Raw genomic sequence first — 16,842 nt, forward strand, 5'->3', positions numbered from 1 at the left:
TATCCATCCTTCTTCTTTTGATGATATGAAATGATAGAATGCCTATATGATGAGAAGAAGTGAGGTGAGTGATGTAGGCATTGTGACGGAGTGTTAGGCTGCTATTGACTTTTGTCAGAAGGAGGATCATCTGCTTCTCGACTGCAGTTGACTGTGGGTAACTGAAACCATGGAAAGCAAAACCTCAAATAAGGTAGAAACTACTGTTTTACTATTTCTGTTACCAGTAAAGTCTTTTAAGAAAAATCATGTATTGGGGCACCTGGGTGGCTCAGTCTTTGGGCGTCTGCCTTCAGCTCGGGTCATGATCCCAGGGTGCTGGGATTAAGTCCCGCATCGGGCTCCCTGCTCGGCTGGAAGCCTGCTTCTCCCTCTCCCACTCCCCCTGCTTGTGTTCCCTCTCTCGCTGTGTCTCTGTCTGTCAAATAAATAAAATCTTAAAAAAAAAAAGAAAAAGAAAAATCATGTATCTCCATAAACATTACCATGTAGGAGAGTTCACTAAGTGCATTAGGAATTTGAGCCTTTTGTAAAGTATCACAAGCCATAATATTTTAGGAATGCAGATATAGACATTTAAAGGATATTTTGAGAAATTTTAGTAGTCATCAAAGTTGGTAGTAATGAGTTAATATTTTCAGAAACTAAAGCAACACAAATAAGAAATTTCTAATTACAAACTTGAAAGGAAACTCAATGTTTTATACCTGAAAGAGGTCCATAGTATATAATGATCATTAAAAGCAATTTAGTAGCTAATATTTATTGAACACTTCACTTACTACATTTCAGGCAATGCATTAAAAGCTTTTATTTGTTCATTTTTTTTTAGATTCCACATATAAGTGAAATCATACGGTATTTGTCTTTCTCTGTTTGACTTCACTTAGCATAATACCTTCTAGATACATCCATGTAGTCACAAATGGCAAGATTTCATTCTTTTCTTTGGCTAATATTCCATCGTATATATACTGCATCTTCTTTATCCATTCATCTAGTGATGAACATGTGGGTTGCTTCCATATCTTGGCTATCCAGAGAACAAACTGGTGGTTGCCAGAGGGGAGGTGAGTTGGAGGGATGGATGAAATAGGTGAAGGGGATTAAGAAGTACAAACTTCCAGTTATAAAATAAATAAGTCAGAGAGGTGAAAAGTACAGCCCAGGGAATAAAGCCAGTACTATTATCCCATTGTATGGTGACAGATAGTGACTACACTTTATTGTGCTGCACATTGAGTAATGTACAGAATTCACGAGTCACTGTGTTGTACATCTGAAACTAATATAACATTGTATGTCAACTATACTTCAATAATAAAAAAAAAGCTTTTGTTCATATTCTTCTGATTCTCTTAATAACTCTGTGAAGTAGTGACTTGATCTTGCCCATGAGTAAATGGAGATTTAGGGTTTCATTACCATGCCTGTTCCACTGCTGACCAGTCCGCTTCACTCCTGTACGTGCTCTCACCAGCCAACTATATCGCTGTGCATTGGTAATAGCCAACACAAATTCTCCTCTAATTATAAAATGCTTCATGTTTTGCATGTTCCCTCAAATTTTTTTTAGTAGAGGGTGCACATGTTGTTAGCTTTTGTGTTTTCAGGCAGAGCAGGCAAACTCAGAGAGGTTACGAGTCCTGAACAAGAATCTACAGTTTGACTTCAACAGAATGCATTTAGAAACAAAAGTATTTTATCTGCAGCTCTTAGAACCAGAATCTGGAAAGGAATGAAATTTCTACTTTCTGAGCTCTTGATTTTGAAAAGCTTATGGTTACAGTCCTCTTGTCTCTAACTTAAAGACAAGACCCTAAAATTCTCAGAAAGCTTGAAATTCCCATTTTTAACATCAGTAATCACCCCGTTTACCAAATGCCTATTATGCCAGTGCTTTTTAAGTTGCCTCGTTTGACTCCTCATGATAACTTTCTAAGGTGACTATTCATTCTATTTTGCAGATGACCAACACGAACCTCAGAGGGATTAAATAACTTACCTGAGGTCACACAAGCCAGCAAACACTTGAATTTGAACCCAAATCTTAAGTATGACTTGAACTTAACATACATAATGAGGTTCAAGGTATCATATTTGTTTGAAATGGTTGTGGTCACACTTTCTATTCTTAACTGTAAATGTGACCCAAGTTGCAGCTGGTAAGAGCCATCCTATCCCTGGAGTCATTGGCTCTGAGCAGTGAATCATGGTCATTGGAATGCAAGCACTGTCTGCTGGTGTGGTAATATCTAGTTGGTCTGTTCATGTTCCCACCACCCCCAGTACTAGGTGGTAGACTCTTCCTGTCTCCTGCCTGATCCCCACAGCTCAGCCCTTTATTTTTAAAAGTTCATTTCACTTTCCATTCATTCATTTGAATATAATAATTGTTTAAAGTGGGAGGAAGGAAGCACAAAGCTTGCCTTCCTCAGTCCCCTCAGCCTCTTTAGGATACCTCTGGAAGATGGGGGAGGGGGGCATCTGATAAGATTATGTAGCAGTTCAAAGTTAAATTGGTGATCCTTCTTCAGAGGGTTTCATTTTAAACAACTAATGGTACACATAAAGTTAGACCAACAAATAGTACATGTTATAATGCCCCTGTACTACTTTTAATTTTTTTTTTTGTTGGTATTTTTCATCTGTTGTCATGATAGTTTGTCCATGAGGGTTTTGGATAAGTGCATGCAAGTTATATTGTGAGCTTACATTTTGTAGTAACATTGGTTATTATTTGTGCATTTATTTACATGTGTATGTAGCTTTCATCTAAGTTTTATTGAAACTTACTTAAAACAACATTTTGCACTGAAAACTTCAGGTTTTTTTTTTTTTTTTTTTTTTTTTAGGGGCAAAGAGAGGGAGAGAGAAAATCTCAAGGAGGCTCCATGCCTGATGCAGGGCTCGATCTCATGATCCTTAGATCATGACCTGAGCCGAAATCAAGTCAGACACTTAACTGACTGAGCCACCCAGGCACCCCGAAAACTTGTGATTCTTGAAATGTGACTTGTTTCATGGATATGTGTAGTCAGACTCCACCCCTACTGCATGTCACTCCCCTACTTCTGCACTTGGGACTTTCCCATAAAATTCTAAATGTGGCAAAATGATTGGGGGAACTTGAATTATCTGCATAAGTATCCCAAGACTACATTTAATTGTGATGTGCTAGTTTGACTCCTTACTACCTCTTCCTCCCTTTTCCTCTCTCTGCTCAGAGAATCTAGGCTACCCAAAAAGAAAATGATTATGTGATTATGATACCAGAGAAGAGTAGTTATGGTGTGTCTTACTAGAACATTTTTGGGTACATATCTTATTCCCCTAGCATTCATATGGCCCGTGATTACAAACATACAGAGTTCTTGACGATTGATTAAACATTAAAAATACAAGATGCTTTTGCATTTCTAAATGAAAATCATTAGAACAGGCTATTAAAAATGGCAGGAAAGTACATAGCCTATCCGATGAAACATTTAAATTCAAATTTTTTGGTGCAAGTTTTTATGGTTGAAACTGTAAGAGAAATATGACTTAGTTCACACCTCCTTTGAATCCCTCTGCATGTTGCTGCCTCTGCAGCGTTTTACTAAAAAGTTACAGTGACTTCAGTGAGATTCTGTGATAAGCTGAACTCCTCACAGCTTGATTCTTTTCTGACTTTGTAGTGAAAACCACTGTTGTTGAGTGGAACACAGGTTACTGGTCGCTCTGCTGGACCTGGCATTCGACCCAAATGCCTCATTGTTTATTCCTTGCTGCCTTGTGTCTCCATTTGATTGCCCTTCTGCTGCATGCCTCTGAATATATACTTGGGTGGGATCATATTTTGGGGTTCAATATCTAAAAACAGAGCTTAGTGGTCTGGATCTTCCCATAGAACAGATTTGCTGGTTTGTGGTTCACCCTCTCAGAGTTGAGACTGATGGAAAGATGCTGATGGGTTTTAGAGGCTGGCCTCTTGGGATGTGGCAGCTTGCCATGATGCCATCAGTTGAGACTAATGATTGTACAGAATTCTCATGAAGCAGATGGCTACTAACCACAATATTAATATTATTTTGCTTTGTACATTTAGAAAAAAATCATTTCCACAGTTGCAAAGAAAAACCTCGTTTGGATTTTATAAAGAATGATCTGCAACAGAAATAACATGCTGTCAGGACCTGTTTTATATGCTTTCATTATCAGTGACAAATTGTGATATTAATTCTATAGCAAATTTGTGCTTGGGATTTTACCATTTCTCTCAGCCATTTCCTTCCTCTGCATAGCTAGCTGTAGAATAAAATGCTGTGAATTTTACCTTGGAGGGATCGACAGCTGGATTTAAATGTTACCTTCGTAATTTGCTTAGAGATACTGTTGTTTATAAATTTGAAGAGTGGATATTCTTTGACAGGATTCAGAATGAAGTCTGGGTTTGAGGTAATTGCTTAGATAATCCAGGTAGCAGATACACTTCTGCCTGGATTCTCCCAATAATGTAGCCAAAACAAAAGAAATTTATTTCTGTTTGAATTAGTCAGGTAATTACTTCTGTGCTCTCCTCTGGCTTTGCTGATGACGTTCTGGTTTGTACGTATTGGGAGAGATGATGGTACAGTCAAATTCGTGATGATGGAATGGCCCTCCTGTGACCTGTGTATTTCAGCCATGGGGTGCCAATCATGATTTTATTTTGATCAGTGGTCTGGACCTTCTATAGTGCTATTTTCAGGATAACGCACAAACAAAGGTAATTCAGGAATGCCTAATATTAGGGCATTAGGGAATTTAGCATGACTTTGCCTCAGGCACAAGAATTTTTAAAATTTGGAACACAAGAGTGAAATGGGACCCTTGGCAGTGGTGTGTGCCAGTTTCCTGCTTATCTGTCAAACAGTTGTGAAGCCCAGCATAGGCAGACACAACTCATTGTGTGTGTGTGTTTTAACACACCAGGTGTTTAGAAATGGCTTTTTACTTGTTTGGTTTTTTGACTTTCTTATTCTTGTTCTTAAAACATAATGTAAAAAAGGAAATGGAGAAAAACCCCTGTTTTTTCGATCTAGTAGGCTAATAAGAGAGACATAAAATGGTAAACAGGAAATGGCTAATGAATAAGAAAACCACATCTTTTTTGTGGGGGGGGTGGGAAAGAGTTGGTAAACAGACATGGTAAGGGATGAGAGTCATAGTCCACTTAGAAGGTCTATTTTGAACTCTTGGTAATTTGTTCCACATCCAAAACAAGAAAAGTAAAGGCTTACTCAGTATCCAAGTGATTGTTTCTTAACAAACTATGCTTAATTATACTCGACATGTAGTTTTTGATCACTTAGCAATTTTGCAGCAATAAATTAAAAGGACAGAGGGTGACATGATGTTAGATGGAAGTTTAATGGCAGTGGAAATGACAGCTGACCTTGAGTGGAAAAGATAACAACCAGCACTGCAAAAGAGTAGACACTGAGGGTATTATAGCAGAAATACGATGACACGTCCTCAGGAAGATGGCTCTGCAGTTCAAGAAAAGTTAAATTATAGGCACTTTCCCTTAGAAAGCCAGGAATGGTTTCTTTTAGAAGCTGATGAATGAGTTGATGATGACATTTGGCATATGAATAGGTGTGCTTCAATAATTTGGAAAATTCATTTTATGTGGAATAGTGGATTCCCAGTGATGCAGTTCATTAGGTGTCTTTGCATTTGCGTTGGGTCATATCAAATCAAATACTCTATCCCTCCCTGGGTAGTAATGATTCAAGGAATACCGGTGTGGGTCAAATATCTGAAATTATTCACTTGGTGCTTCATTCCTTTGGGCCTTGAAGGCATTTTCATTTCCATTAACCTCCTTATTTAAATTAAAATGCCTATAGGTCAAATAACTGTACCCTGGTAATCCATGGGAATTACATTTATTAGATTACTCTGGCAGCTAGATACTGTGAGAATTTTATGCAGGATGGGCACGTAGTCATTTCTTGAGCTAAAACTATCTCCATATTTTGGATATGGAGGAAAACACTTTGAAAGCAAACTCAACTTCTTTCAGTTCTGTAACACAGCTGCTCAACTTTTCTTTTCACCTTCCTAAGGGATAGACATCTAGGCTTGATGCCCTGGAAACTCCATCCATTGTGCTCACCGTAGCTGACGAATTACTTGGTCACTCTTTTTTGACGACACGACAAGCTTGCTGAGTTAATGATAACTACAACTGCAAAAATAAGTTTCGCAATTAAATGGCACTTAGTTATATGCAAGGAAAGCTCAAGGAGGATTGGCAATGTTGTATAAGTTAGGTGGGAAAATCATAAACATATGCAGTTCCAGCTAATATATACCTATATGGGCCATGATGCTTCTGGTGGGCAGTAAGGAGGGAGAAGAGATGGATGCTAGAGAAGGGGTTGCGGGGAAGCTGTGGCTGTAGCAGGTGTGGAAATCAAGCAAACTACTGTCCAGGTGGCCCACCTTGGAGGCAGCACCGGTGGTCAGCACTACTAACCTCCCTTCCAAGTGGAAAAACATTTTGTAGGAGGATTGCTTAGCTTTAGGGTATCATCCATCCTAGTTTGCCTGGGGTAGTTCCAGTGTATGCCTGTTGTACTGGCTTAATTATTGATAGGGCCTTATTTTACTGTCAGAATGTCCTGGATGGGGCGTTAAATAATTACATGGTTTATTTTGAGTGAAACAGAAGAGAAAATACAAAGCCTATTTTGGAACTGATCATTTACAGATAACCTTACTCACAACCTCTTACTTCCTTTCAAGTGAAATAAAAATGCACCTGACAGTCGTAAGTCTAGTTTCCTACCTAGTAAAGAAATGACATCAAACTCTACAGAGCCTTCAGCCTTCTCCCCCTACTGCCTTTATGTTTTATGGAGCCACCTATGTTCACTGTGAAATTGAGAATAACTAGGCAAAGATGAACATTTCGGGTGAGAAATGTAGAAATAAACAATGCTGCTCTTCTGTGTTTTTTTTCCAAAGTGTATTCCAAGTTTATCCCAAAAGGAATAGGAGGGGGAAAAGTGAAGTCCTTAGAATCAGTCCAGAGGAATTTTACTGTTCCCAAACCATCAGCCTGCTGCTTCTGCCTGAGTGGTGCTCCTGCCCTGGAAGCCTACCTCACACCACCAGCTGGGGAGGCTATTAGAATGAATTTATCGTCCTTTGGTAGTCATTAACACCAACCACAGTGGACGGTAAATTTTTTTACACTCTTTATGAATGGGTCTGGAAAACAGTTTCAGAATTTTTCAGTGGCTTTTGGGAGCAGTATTCATTATACTAGGGATATCCATACAAACAAGAAGAACATGAAGGTCTGTTTCTCAGTCACAGAGTTGCTTTAGGGTGTTTCTGGTGTTAAAAATCCCTATTTACTAGTTTTATTTCCCTCTCTTGTGTAACATTAGTATTCTTTTCCCATTTGCTTTTGGAAAATGCTAGTTGTATACCTTATCCTTGGTGAAGGCCATTAAGAAATTTCTGAGTATCATGCTTGCCTAATTGGACCAAATCTTGCATTTTTGGTGTTTGTTCATTACCTTCTTTCTCTATGTTTGCTTTTTTGTCCCTACCATGAAAACACTCTTGGGGCACCTTGTGGCTCAGTTCATTAAGCGTCTGCCTTCAACTCAGGTCGTGATCCCAGAGTCCTGGGATTGAGCCCCACATCCGTCTCTCTGCTAACTGGGAGTTTGCTTCTCCCTTTCCCTCTGCCTCTCCTGTGGCTTGTGCGTGCGCTCTCTCTCTCTCCCGCTCACTCTCTCAAATAAATAAAATCTTAAAAAAAAACACTTAAAATTTTTTAAAAAAATTTATCTGACAGAGAGAGAGAGAGAGAGAGCACAAGCAGGGGGAGCTGCAGAGGGAGTGGGAGAAGCAGGCTCCTGGCTGAGCAGGGAGCCTGATGTGGGGCTCGATCCCAGGACCCTGGGATCATGACCTGAGCCGAAGGCAGCCGCTTAACCTACTGAGGCACCCAGGTGCCCCCAAAAGAAAACAGTCTTGAGGAAAAGTTTGGGGATCCAACAGGAGGATTCCATAGGCCATACTACAAACAGCTAGGGAAGTATGACAGGAGTGAGGAGGGCACATGAAGTGTGGGGTGATATGAAAAGGAAGAACTTAAGACAGTGGAATGAAGAAATGCTGTTTTTAGGACCCCAATCCTGGGAAGAACGCATGAAGAGAGCTGTGGGTTCATGGAATATTCCAGTAAGCAAGATGTTAGCATGAGCCCTCATCAGAAGTGGTATATGGCCAGGATCTGAAGACTGATACAGTATAGAACCCTGGATCTAAATTCTAGCATCTCTCCCTAATAGCTGTGTGACTTTAAGCAAGTTTCTTAATGTCTCTCTGCTTTAGTTCCATCTTAAACTGGGGATGGGTATACTATTTAACAGGGTTGACTTAAGGATTGTGTGAATCAATCTATGTAAAAAACTTGGAAAAATCACAGGTACATTATGAACACTGATAATGTTAGTAAATGTTAGTTCCCTAAAGGGATCCCTGGCTGTTGATTTTTGTCATGATTCTCTCCCTATAGCTGTGTATAGTGTAACCAAACATGGCTGAGCCAGGAAGGACTTAGCTAACAGGACAGGGAGCAACATAGCCGTGAAACACCAATAGCATTTCTTGGTAGCAGTGTGGATTCTCAACCAACTGGCTTGAACTCAGAATTCCCTTCTGGGCCAAAGCAGAAAAGAATGCTAAATGATTACCACATAAAATGGGACAATTATGACCAAAAGTCTAGATGTCCACTGGGGAGTATCACTTGGTCCTAAAACAATAATCTCCTTTTGATGATAAGTGCTAGGAAAACAGAAAGTACCTCATCTCTTCTTGTTTTCTTATAACTGTGTCCTTAAGATGGTGTTTAGCACTGGGAAGAGTGTATTACCTCTTTGCCGTCAGGGATAAATCATGCCCTATAACTGAGGTGTCTAAAAATCCCATTTGATTATCTTCTTAAATTTAAAACATCTTGAGTACTGGTTATCCGAGTATACCAGACTCTCCTATTTGTAATATCCGTACTCAATAAACTGGCCTTTATTGAGTGTATCTATGACTGTGCTAGGGATAATGGACTTTTAAGACATGGTCTTGCCGTCAAAGAACTTTTGATCCAGTTGAGAAATAAAACTACAGTTTGTTTAAACCAAACCAAACCCCTCAATCCATCCTTCATACGTGTTCTGACAGTGCAGCCCTTCCTTCCTTACTTGTCTTAACTCACCGTTGTTGGAACACAACACCTAACACTGGCCTTTGGCTCTGTTTGCAATGCAGCAGGTTCCCAATAAACCTAAACTAGTCACTCCCTAGCTTAGTCTTGCCTGAAAAAAAGACCTTATTTCTGTGTGCATGCGTGATTTGTCCTGCCCTTACATACCACTTTCATATCTGAAATCTTTGCTTAAGCACTTTTTTCATCCCCTTGATTTAGTTGTAATTTTTAAAGCCTTTTTTAAAAAAAGGTGAGAGGTCATCTATGCCAGGTGCCTATTGTAGTATGTAGGGCATAGAAAGTGGTCAGTGAAAGTTAATTCAACCTGTTAATACATTTTTGTTCTGCATTTCCATATCATTCTTTTTACTCCTGTGACATAGTCAAGTCCATGTCTACTTTATGCATTTATTCTTATATTAGGGAAGATGAAAAACAAAAATGTAAAGCACGAGGAGGAGGGTCTTCCCTCTCTATCAGGACAGGAGCATGGACTCGAGTAATATATTCTCTGGAACAAGAGTAAAAACAATAAATGTCCCGAATAGACTTCCCATTAAGCAGGTAAAATTATTTTCCTATTTTCATAGCTTTGTATTTGAAGCGTTGTATTTTATTTATAGTATGAATTCTGTGCTCTTTTCGGTAGATGCTGCTGCTTGTGCTGAGCAGTGGTTACTAAAGACTATTTTCCACCCACCCCCATGTTGTGTACTCCTGGTACACAACCAAAGCTTCCTTTCAGTTAACGTGCTTGCTCCTTATTTGTATAGTCTTTAAAAATATTCTTCCTGCACGGAGTAGCTTTTGCTTATTTCTTTGAACTTAGTTTTATATAAATACAGCATGGCTGAGTGGATTTTCATGATTCTTGCTCAAGTTTGGGCTTTCTTATCACGGGCAGATTTTTTCTTTCTCTTGCAAGATTTAATTGCATTGTATCAGTAATCTCAGAGGGCTCCTTTGAGATGAGCTAAGGAAATAATAAACATGGTTCTAATTTTTTTTTTTTTTTTTTTTTTTTAGAGAGAGAGAGAGAGAGAGCACGCGTGAGTATGAGCGGGGTTTGGAGAGGAGCAGAGGGAGAGGGAGAAAGAGAATCTTAAGCAGACTTGGTGCTGAGCGAGGATCCCAGCATGGGACTCAATCTCAGGACCCCGAGATCACAGCCTGAGCCGAAATCAAGAGTTGGACGCTTAACCGACTAAGCCACCCTGGCGCCTTCATGGTTCTACATTTTTAAGTGGGTAATTTGTTATAAGATTGTGACCATAATGGATGCCAACCATTCCTTAGAGGTTTCTGGCACTAGTTCAGTTCTACACGTTAGTTTCATCAAGGTGCTCCTGACTGGTGGAAGCTGAGGGCCACCTCCCCTCTCTACCAGGGTCTTTACTGGTTTTGATTCTCTTGGTGCATCCCCGTGGCTGCTTTGGATGGTACAGTGACAACTGATACACAGGTCCTTTGGCCTTTTCTGTTATAGCATCCATTAGGGAGACCAGAAAACTACTATTTATGATTTCATTTAAAACTTGTACTAAATGTTACAATATCTTTTTATTTCATCAGAAAATGAAGTTAATTCAGATTTTAAAAATATAATTAATCTGAAGAAGAGATATGAAGATGATAAATATTTTCTCCCCAGTTCAAAACTTGCTCTCCATTCAAGATTAAAGATTAACTCTGGCTACCAACAAACAAACAAACCAAAAACCCAGAAGATTTTGTTCTTTCCTTTTACCTAGAAGACTGGTTTATCTTCATTTGTGTTGGTTGGCAGTAAAACCCAATCCCTAGCAAGATGAAATACTGGTAGATATTCCTCAGGAGTAGTTCAGAAAATTTATCCTATTCAGACCTCGTATCTTATTTGGAAGTACAGCCAGCATCCCAAGTACATATTCTTTCAGCACTGCACAGAGTCTGAGACTCTTCGGGCTTCTATTATTTTATACAACCATCATTTTTTACTGTCCATTCTGGATGGACAATTAACCATTTCACTGAACTTTTATCTAGGTCTGAAGAAGAGAAAAAAGGCCAATTATAAAAACTTTTGTAACTTGGACCTTTGGTTATTATAACCCTCTGTCTTCTGTGAGACAGTCATGGTAGGCTTTTTAACTCTGAATCCTTTTTTTTTTTTTTTTTGTATGCCTTATTTATGTAAAGTAAGCAATGTAAGGTTCAAGAGAAACTGAGACAGAATAGAAGTTAAGGGTTATCTGTGATTTGAGCTTTATACCTGCATACATTAAATAATGATACATTCAATAAGAGAGATTAGAATATGAAAAAGCAGGAGACATAAAAAATATCTGTACATCTGTTCTGTGCAATTTTTTCCATATCCAAGACATGGACTTATATTTATATATATATTTATAAATCATCTTGGAGGATATTGCATTTGATGCAACATCTGTATGGGTGACCAGTTGGCTTGGCAATGATAGATGGACTCACACAAGTGGGTCCAGTGGTTCACATGTAGTTCACTTTGGCAGTGACTTGAAGTCTTTATGATTCAGTGATTGTTCAGCAACCTGAATGAAATGAATTGGTCTCTTTCCTAGTGAATAGCTGTCCATGTCACAAGACTAGAATGTAACCGGTACTAATTGTCTCCCTGGTTGATACTTTCAGAAACAGGATTAAAGAGGTCATAAGGAAGGGTGACAAAATGCTCTGTCTTTTCACACCATTGCTCATTTATTGAGCTCATTGTACCAGGTCATCTCATCGGCTAGGCAGAGAGGAAGAAACCACTCATTGTTGCAACCTGAGTTAAACTGAGCCTATATTAAATGACATGTCTTCAATTCTCTTGATTATCTCTGTGACAAAATCTTTATATATGCCAAATTTAGTCCAACATCTTCACCCCTGGTGGGGGTACAAAAGCAAAAGCAGTGTTAGAAAAGAAAAATAGTCTTTAAAATGACAGATGCTTCTTATCATTTAGAGCAAAGTCCAGATTTGAAAGAGTCATGGAATTAGCTTCATAGTTTCTTTATAATTATATCCTACTGTGTTGGAGAGTTGATTTAAAATTTACTCTCATCAGTGCTTGTCCTTCAGGACCCATTAGAGTATTTTTTAACATTTTTGTTCTACATAAAATGAAGTCCAGAAGAATTTTCCCTGGATGGGAAGAATTAATAATGTGAAGATGTCAGTCTTTACTAAATGAATATAAAAATATAATTCAATCCCAATCAGCATCCAAAAAGTTGATATTAAAATCCATAGGGAAAAATTCCAAGAGAATTAATAATAATGAGGTACACACAATAATATTGAAAGAGACAGAAGAGTTACTGCAGTAAAATAATACGAGCTTGAAAGTTAAATAGACAAGTAGATCAGTGGAACCCAGTGGGACTGTGGATACATACACACATCCCCACATATGGAAACTTGGTATTTGTTAGGCATGGTATTTCAAATCCATGAGCTGTTTGGACAATTAAGTATTCAAAAGCAAAACACAAAATTGGATTCCCTCCTCATACTATACACAAAAGAACTACAGATGGATCAGAAATCTAAATGTAAAAATCATAAAAGGATTTGAAGAAAATATAAGTTTGGAGTAGTATTCTTAAGTAAGGTTTGGAAACCAGAACCCATAGAGAAAGCACCCTGGGCAGATTTGAGTACATTAAAATTCTAATTTCTGTAAAGGATAGCAAACCCAAAGTTAAGATACGAACAGGTAATGTGAAAATATTTGTGCCACATGTAACAGGTGTAGGTAACAAATATTCTAATATTTGTAGAGTTCTTCCAGTAAGTGGAGGAGAAATATTAACCTCTTAATAGAAAAATGAACTAAGAATATGAACAGACAACTCAGAGATGAGGAGCTGGAAAGGACTGATAAACATATAAAAAGTTGTTCAACTTAAGTACTAATTAAAGGAATGAAAATTAAAACAGAATACCCTTTTTTGGCTATTAGATTTGGACAATATAAAGAAAATTGAAAACATTTGTGCTGTGCTATGCTAAGCAATGCTGTGGCACGAAAATGACCTTTTCTTACATTATTGTGTTAAAGGGAATTTATTAAATTTTTGGAGATTAGTTTGTTAATAGCTATTAAAAATTCAAATGCACATCTCCTAACCTAGAAATACCATTCTGAGGGATCTCACCTATAGTTATGGGTTCAAAAGCATACACATTTGTGCCCATCACAAACATAAATGTCCATTTAATAAGAAAATGGTAAAATAAATTACATCATATCTTTACAATGAATTCTATGTAACCATTGAAAAGAACAGGGTAGAGTAAAAATATTTGTACCATATGTAACAGGAGCTTGCTTTTCTTTTCATGCTCATGTGAAAAAAATATTTGTGCTATAATGTCAAGTGAAAAAATGTGCAGTGTGAGTTCTTGTGTGTGTGTGTGTGTCTGTGTACGTATTTGTGTTTCTGCATAATCTTAGGAAAATATTGAGAAGGATGTTTCCCCAGTTGTTGAAAGTAGCTAAAATTTCACAGCAGTTGGAAGGGTGAGTGGGATTGAAGAAGCCAAGGTGGGACTTTTACTTCCTTAAATAATTCTGATTGGATGGGAACATGGGTAGTTGTCTGGACATGAGATTCTGGGCTCGTCAGCGAGGTAGGTTTGTGCCTGCATAGCCATATTGCACGTATCCCATGTCCACTCCCGTTGCTCCAGTAAAGGCCAAAACAAGCACGATCATCAGCCTGCTCATGAAAGAAGAAATACGGACATGGCGAAGAAGGCTGTTGTGAGTGGAGAAAGCATCAACATGGCTTTGGGGGGTGCTCTTTGCTAGGATGTAGGTGAAAGGGATGTGACTGTTAAGTCTCTGTGGGGAGAATGTTTGACTTCCTGTCAGTGATGCTTAATTTCGGAGTTATTTGCCTTTGGTTTCTTTTTTTGTTGTTGTTGGTGACATATAATGCCATACAATAACTCTCAGTAAGTATCAACTCTGTGAAGTGATTGTCAATTGGAAAAAGTATTTTTAAAATGTTTGGGTTTAATTTAGTTCAGTATTTTAATATCTTGTGAAGATTTTTTTTTTAAATGGGAGCGTCATTTCTCTGTCTTTTTTTGTACTTTCTTCTGTAAATAGTTTTAGTAATTCATGTTGTTGAGTTGGCATTTGGATCAAGAAGAGAATCAGTGGTCCCCTCAAAGATGTATGGCAAAGATTTCAATTACTAAAAGGCAAAACTTGTTCTCCCTACTCATGTTTTTATAACACAGCATGGAAATATGTCTTCTGATGTCTTAGAGTAAGGAATTAGTTTCTAAATTCCAAATTGTTTTTAAACTCACTTCTTTCTCATTCACACTCCTTTTTCTTTTGTATAACATTTCTCAGCTATTGGGTCTGGAACAGGTTTGTTCTTTAGTTTTATGCAGTGCACATCAAAGTAGAGATTTATATTTTCATATTTAAATGAATTTTTTTTTACCATGATTACTATTCTAGTTTATAGTTATAATGTCAAGGTGATGTCCCCTATGTGGGAGATATTTTATTGCTAGATTGGATGTGAACTTTTCTTCCATTTATATCACAACTTTTCCATTATCCTTTCTTCTAGGAAGTGTTTTTATATAGAAAAATAGTAAGTAAGCTACTAATTGAAACAATCAGTGTTGGGGAGTGATTATGGCATTTGCCCAATACTAGGCTAGAAATAAAACCTAGAGAGAAGAAATTATGGAGAACAATTTTCCTGAAATGCTGCTTTTACTTGTCAATCCATTATTCAAGATTCTTTAGTATTCTCTTGGCTTACATAAAGTAAAATAAAACATTTGCCCTGTACCTTCTCTACTCTCTGTTACCACTCCCTTAATACCTGAAAGGGCCAGAGAATGATGAAGAGTAGCTTCCATCTGGTACAGGACAGGCCTTGAAAGAGCTCACCTATTGCTCAAGGAGAAATTTCAAGGAAGAATGTTCCTTATATCAGTAATATTCTTGATATTTCCTCTAAAGAAAAAAACAAGAAAAGACAAAAACAGACATTAAAAAGCTAACGAAAATGAAGTAAAAACCAAGGCAAATTTCAGAAAACATTGACCCATAAGTGGATATTTGTATACAAATTTTATACGTGAGAGTAAAAATTAGTCAAAAAGCACTTTGGGGATCAGATTTAGTAGATTCAGATTCTAGGCAGGAAGGTCCTTGAAGTCAGCTTTGGAGGTAGGGTAGGTTTTTTGGCTAGAAATCCAGAGATGGGGAAAAAGGCACAAAATTGTTGGAATAACATTGAAGTGATACCACTGAATGAACTTGAGATAAAAATAATTTATATGTGGTCCAGTAATGAAATGCTGCAGACATTATTTTAAGTGAAAAGCAATACGATATAATAAAGTTTATGGAAACATTTAGATCCAGGCTAAGGGGATGTTATGTGCAGAACAGCCTAATGACAAATGGAGGCAGAGCTAAATCACTCATTATATAGGGACTGAGGGTGACAGCCGCTAATGCAAAGGGACAGCCTTGTGCCTGCTTACCAGGGTTTGCACAGTACTAAGCGAGCTTAAATGATTCAAGTATTCAGAGGAGTAACACAGCCATGAGCATAGAAGCTGTTGTGTACCTGGTTTAGTTAGATGAGAAAGGGCACACACCATCCACATTCCTGTGCGTGCTCAGGAATCAGGCTTCTCTTGTCTGGTTTGCATGTTTATTGGGCAGGAAACAGATCTGTCAGCTTAATTTAGAGCTTGTATTTTCAATGGAGCTGACATTGGTTAAAAAAATCAATACAAGACTTACAAGATAAAATAATGTTATCTTATTGACAGCTATCAATAATGGATAATGAGGCCTTAGCTTGAACCTCTTTGAACAAACAAGGACTTGAGGCCATTAATAGGTTATAAATGAAATTCTAATTATGTAGAATAGTTAGATTGAATTCCAGTCCAAGACATTAATGTAATTAATTTATAGAAAAGTGGCAGTTTGAGTGTAAGAATTCAAGTGTATGTTTTATTAAGTTTTTTTTAAATAAATAGGTAGACTTTTAGAGAAAAGTACTTTTCTTCTTTGCAAACAGAACCATTGCAGATATATATATGACATGTAAGTACATGTGCATATGAGGCAGATTTTTTTCAGTTTATGGAATATCATTATAAATTTCCTAAGTAGAAAGGAAATATGAATTGCTTGGCAATCTAATAAAATTCAGATGGAAATAATTGAGTTCAAGACACTCAAGTTCCTTAGTATCAGTCCAAAATTAAAGTAAATTTTTGTATTCTGTGAAGGTAAGGTCACTGTTAAAAGTTCCTATTTTTTCTTTGCCATGGTTTAAAATAGCAGAACAAAAAGCACAACTCCAGAGGGCTTTCCGTTAGGTTGGCTTTTCTAGAAAGGTAGGATCCTTAGAAAGGGAGAGATAGAGATAGATCTGCAGTTTTATCCATAATGGCCAAAGCTTGTAAGCAGTCAAGATACCCTTCAGTAGGTGAATGGATAAAGAAACTGGTATATCCATGTGATGAAATATTATTCAGTGATAAAAAGAAATGAGTTATCAGGCTGTGAAAAGACA

This window comes from Callorhinus ursinus, unplaced genomic scaffold (assembly GCF_003265705.2).
Source record: "Callorhinus ursinus isolate GAN/ISIS: 27379988/994484 unplaced genomic scaffold, GSC_fseal_2.0 scaffold3, whole genome shotgun sequence".
NCBI lineage: Eukaryota > Metazoa > Chordata > Mammalia > Carnivora > Otariidae > Callorhinus > Callorhinus ursinus.